This window comes from Lampetra fluviatilis, chromosome 56, assembly GCF_964198595.1.
Source record: "Lampetra fluviatilis chromosome 56, kcLamFluv1.1, whole genome shotgun sequence".
Taxonomy (NCBI): Eukaryota; Metazoa; Chordata; class Hyperoartia; order Petromyzontiformes; family Petromyzontidae; genus Lampetra; species Lampetra fluviatilis.
This window is the reverse complement of record NC_136330.1, coordinates 4,134,266-4,140,265: the sequence shown is the minus strand read 5'-3', so window position 1 is coordinate 4,140,265 and position 6,000 is coordinate 4,134,266.

Genomic DNA, 6,000 nt, shown 5'->3' with positions numbered 1-6,000 from the left:
TGTAAAATTTTGGAAAATAAATTGTCACGCACAATTTATTTTCCAAACGAGTCGGTGTGCAAAATGTCAGCTCGATTGGATCACAGGAAGTGGGTTAAAAAACGACCGAAAGATTTGCACGGTCGTAAGCGCGCAAGCAAGCAAGCAAGTGAACTTAATATAAAGGATTTAAAAAAGGAATAAGTGGATGAAGAGAATGAAGAGGAGCTGGAAGAAAAACTGGAAGAGGAGGAATAAACAGAAGAGGAAGCAGAGAAAAAAACGAATTGGAAGAGGAATAAGAGCTCTTTGGTTCTTTCGGTAAAGTCACGTATAAAGATAAAATAATACATTAAATAATAGGACGTTTCGATTGCAGCACAAGCAATCATCATCAGGTATAAATGAAATAGCAACAAAAATCTAACCAGAAAACTATAGACAGACATATAAGCGGACAGATATCACAGAGATACATAGAGAGAGAACACACAGATTTCGATTTAAAGCTCTCGTGACTGCAGGGATTCATCTTCTTGGTTCTTTCGGTAAAATCACGTAGAAGGGAAGTAATTTATTATGTTTTATTTTTATTATTTTATTATTTCCCTTCTACGTGACTTTACCGAAAGAACCAAGAAGATGAACACACACAGACTGTACCGAAAGAACCAAAGAGTAATTCCTGCAGTCACGAAAGCTCCAAATTAAGAAGGAATAAGAGCCCCCCCCAAAACAAAATAGGATGACGAGGAAGTGAAAGAAGATGAACAGAAGGAAGAGACGGATAAGAGGAAGAATAATAATAAGAAAATTAAGCGATGCACGGGTCAACACACACACGCGTGGATTTCCACTGCACCAGGAGGGCCCTCCAAGGTCCTCCCAGGTGTCATCAGGGTCACTCCTCTCGCCCCCGACCCTCGCCCATGGTTCTTCGTTGGGTACTTCGGTAAAGCCGCGGGAGATAGGCGCGAAGAAAATGACGCGGGGAAAAAAATCCTACGACGTTTCGATCGCGACGCAAGAAGATGAAGATTGTGAATTGCTGCAGTCACTGAAAGTTTCGAGTCAAGATTCGTTCGCTCGTTATTCCCACGACGCATTGCGGGGGAGGGGGGGGGGGCATCTCACCCGCCCTCCCCCGCCGCTTTGTCCGGCTGCGCTAATCCAATTCATTATTTATTTATTTGAGACGCGCCGAGGGAGAGCGCCTTTTGCGAGCCGTGGCAAGCGGGCGCTCTCAAAGCTATCGTTGCTACCACACGAGGCGGTGGTGGCGGTGGTGGGGGTTGTGGTGGTGATGACGATGGTGGCGGTGGTGGGGGTGGTGGGGATGGTGGAGGTGGTGGGGATGGTGGTGGCGGTGGGGGTTGTGGTGGTGGTAGTGGCCTTGGTGGTGGTGGCGATGGTGGGAATGGTGGAGGTGGTGGGGATGGTGGAGGCAGTGGTGGCGATGGGGGCGGTGGAGGCGGTGGTGGTGGTGAAGATGGTTTTGGTGGGGAGGGTGGGGAGGGTGGTGGTGGGGATGGTGGAGGCGGTGGTAGTGGCCGTGGTGGAGGCGGTGGTGGCGATGGGGCCGGTGGAGGCGGTGGTGGTGGTGGTGGTGGTGCCGATGGGGGCGGTGGTGGTGGCGATGGTGGTGGCCGTGGTGGTGGCAGCGGCGTTCGCCACTCACGAGGAGAGCCATGCGAGTGAGCGTGAAGCTGCCCACGGAAGGAGCCCCCCCCCCAGAGAGGAGCCCCCCCCCGGGGGGAGCCCCCCCCCCCCCCGGGTCGAGGCTGCCGTCAGACAAGCACTCAAAAAAGTGGCGCTCGCACAAAAGAGTGGCGAGTGTAAAAGAGTGAATAAGCCCCGGCTACACGTTTCGTACACATCCAGTGCATCTCTGTGTGTGTGTGTTGCAAGGCCGTAGCCATGGAGTCAACATTGGGGGGGACCAAATCTTCCAAGGTGTCTGGGGGTCCCAACCCAGAAAAAAATCTACATTTGAAAACTAATTTCCTGCCTAAAATATTTTAAAAAATCACTAACACATGGGATAGACTTTTTATTTTATTTTTGACAATAATGTCTAATGGTGTATTGTATTTACATTGCTCTGTTTTTACTTTTTTAACATTTCTTGATTCATTGTATGTAATGGCAGAGATTAGGGATTAAAAAAGTACAACTATAACCACAATCATAGGAACAGAAATCTATGCATTGATTTATATGAAGACAAGTCCAGATATTGTGGCCAAGGTTGAGCAAATTGTTGTATTTATTTACATAGCATAGCAAATATTTATTTTATAAATATTGGGGGTGGGGACACATCCCACCTGATGATGATTGCTTGTGTTGCAATCGAAACGTCGCGATTTATTTTATTTTATTTTCTACCCACGTGACTTTACCGAAAGAACCAAAGAGTATGGATCCCTGCAGTCACGAAAACTTCCCACTCCTCCTTCTCCCACTCACTCCGGTCGAGGGCCATCACCTCCACACACCCCCCCCCCCACCCTCTTACTCCCGCACCTTCGATGATCACGATTGGTTTACGGTACGGTGCGAAAGAAGTTCTACACACAGCGCACACTCCCGACGGCCCTCCGTCGGCAGTGCGCGATTCCAATCTTGAGTCGAACGCCTCGTCCGTCGCCTGCCCCGGTCATTCCGTCCCGTATCTACAATTCCATTTTCGCTCCACTTGACCAGCCCCATGCGAGGCATCGGCTACGGGGGAGCACGTGTCACCTGCACACGTGACTGAGCATGACCTCTCCATGACCTCTTCCATGACCTCTCCATGACCCCTTGCGAGGCATCGGCTAGGGGGGGGCACGTGTCACCTGCACACGTGACTGAGCATGACCTCTTCCATGACCTCTCCATGACCCCTTGCGAGGCATCGGCTACGGGCGAGCACGTGTCACCTGCACACGTGACTGAGCTTGACCTCTCCATGACCTCCTCCATGACCTCTTCCATGACCTCTCCATGACCCCTTGCGAGGCATCGGCTACGGGGGAGCACGTGTCACCTGCACACGTGACTGAGCATGACCTCTCCATGACCTCCTCCATGACCTCTTCCATGACCTCTCCATGACCCCTTGCGAGGCATCGGCTACGGGCGAGCACGTGTCACCTGCACACGTGACTGAGCTTGACCTCTCCATGACCTCCTCCATGACCTCTCCATGACCCCTTGCGAGGCATCGGCTACGGGGGAGCACGTGTCACCTGCACACGTGACTGAGCATGACCTCTCCATGACCTCCTCCACGACCTCTTCCATGACCTCTCCATGACCCCTTGCGAGGCATCGGCTACGGGGGAGCACGTGTCACCTGCACACGTGACTGAGCATGACCTCTCCATGACCTCCTCCATCACCTCTTCCATGACCTCTCCATGACCCCTTGCGAGGCATCGGCTACGGGGGAGCACGTGTCACCTGCACACGTGACTGAGCATGACCTCTCCATGACCTCCTCCATGACCTCTTCCATGACCTCTCCATGACCCCTTGCGAGGCATCGGCTACGGGGGAGCACGTGTCACCTGCACACGTGACTGAGCATGACCTCTCCATGACCTCCTCCATAACCACCTTCCATGACCTCTCCATGACCCCTTGCGAGGCATCGGCTACGGGGGAGCACGCGTCACCTGCACACGTGACTGAGCATGACCTCTCCATGACCTCCTCCATGACCTCTTCCATGACCTCTCCATGACCCCTTGCGAGGCATCGGCTACGGGGGAGCACGTGTCACCTGCACACGTGACTGAGCATGACCTCTCCATGACCTCTCCATGACCCCTTGCGAGGCATCGGCTACGGGGGAGCACGTGTCACCTGCACACGTGACTGAGCATGACCTCTCCATGACCCCTTGCGAGGCATCGGCTACGGGGGAGCACGTGTCACCTGCACACGTGACTGAGCAGGTGACCCAGACGAGCTGTTTTCTCCGGCACGCGCTTCGAGGATGGATCGACGCGCATGCATTCGTGCGTCCGTCCGTCGTGAACGCGCCCATCAACAGGACTCGATGCCCGGTGGGAAATTCGGAAGCTTGGTGAGCGACGCTCACGTAGCTCCCTCTGCTGGGACTGAAGCGGCAGTGACCAGGTTGTACGGAAGACAACCGTGTGCCGCGCGGTGAAGGGTTATGGGCCGTCCATAAATGACGTCACGCGATTTTGGACGATTTTTAACCCCTCTCCCCCTCGTCACACGGCGTCACAAAAAGTCAGACCCCCCCCCCCCCTTTCAAATATGACGTCACAAAGCTCTGCCCCCTCCCCCCCCAAAAAAACATGCTTCAAATCGCTTTAAACTATTGCCATTGTACTCTTAGGATTTTTAGGTAAAGTCACGAAGGTAAAACATTTTTTTTATTAAAAAATGATAAAAATGATAACAGAAATAAAATCATCATATTTTATTTCTATTATAATTTTTATTTGTTTTACCTACGTGACTTTACCGAAAAACCCTAAGAGTATGAATCCTTGCAGTCACGAAAGCTTCAAATCTAGAATTTTTGTCATTGTAGTGCGTATTTAATGTGGCGCTGTACTCTGATGTTGTAGGAGAAAACATGAAAATATTTTTTAATTAAGTAGAACGTGTTGTCTATATTTATTTAAAGTTGCGCATTTTTAGGTAACGTCACATTTCTCACCCCCCCCCCCCCACCTCGTCACACATCGTCACAAATGTCTGATCCCCCCCCCCTCCCCAGGTCCGTGACGTCATTTATGGACGGCCCCTTATGGGAGTTAAGGAATTAATTTGACTTTGTACTCTGTTGTATTTTCGGGTCTCCCTTGTGATAGGGGTTGGTTTGTCTTCATTGAATGTCATCTAGTTGTAGTTCACGGTATTTAAAACCGTCGTTTTATTTTGCCGCTGGTGGTAGCGGCTAGCACGCCGCCCTATGAAGCTGGCGACCCGAGTTCGATTCCCGCTCACGGCCACACAAAGTCTGTCAAGGCGATACGGGGGATATCTGTGTGGTGGTGCTGGTGGTGGTGATGATGGTGGTGGTGGTGGTGCTGGTGGTGGTGGTGCTGATGATGGTGGTGCTGGTGGTGGTGCTGGTGTTAATGGTGGTTGTGCTGCACGCACACACGCACACACACGCGCGCACACACGCACACACACACGCGCACACACGCACGCATACACACACACGCACACACACACACGCACACACACACACACACACACGCACACACACACACACGCACACACGCACGCCGCACACACACGCACGCCGCACACACACGCACACACACGCACACACACACACGCACACACACGCGCGCACACACGCACACACACACACGCGCACACACACACGCGCGCACACACACGCACGCATACACACACACGCACACACACACACACACGCACACACGCATGCCGCACACACACGCACACACACGCACGCACACACGCGCACACACACGCACGCACACACACGCACGCACCGCGCGCATCGCGAGTTTCAGTAGCGACATTAACCAATACATCACAATTCTCACACAAATGAGATGGGATGAAGGAGGATAACGAACAGAAAGGGGGTGGGGAGCGACGCAGTCCAAACTTGCCGGGCTGCGTTTCATTAAATCCCTGCCGCTGGTGCCGCCGCCGCCGCTGTGTCGCTGGTTTAGTGAACGATGCCGTCGCGTCTTCTCTGAACGCCGAGACCAGGTCCCATCACCCCCCCCCCCCCCACGAGCCCCTCCCACCACGAACCCCCCACCCACGACCCCCCCCCCCCCCACGAGCCCACCCCCCTACGACCCCTGCCACCCCACGAACCCCCCACCCACGAACCCCCCCCACGACCCCTCCTCCCCCCCCCACGGACCCCCCACCCACGAACCCCCCACCCACACAAAGCTTCCATTGGCTTCCTAATACACTGGTCAACAAAAAAAAAGCATTTTTTTCTGGCCTGGACTTTTGCAGCTGTTCTAGACTAATTTCAGGGTGCTGATTCCAAATCTG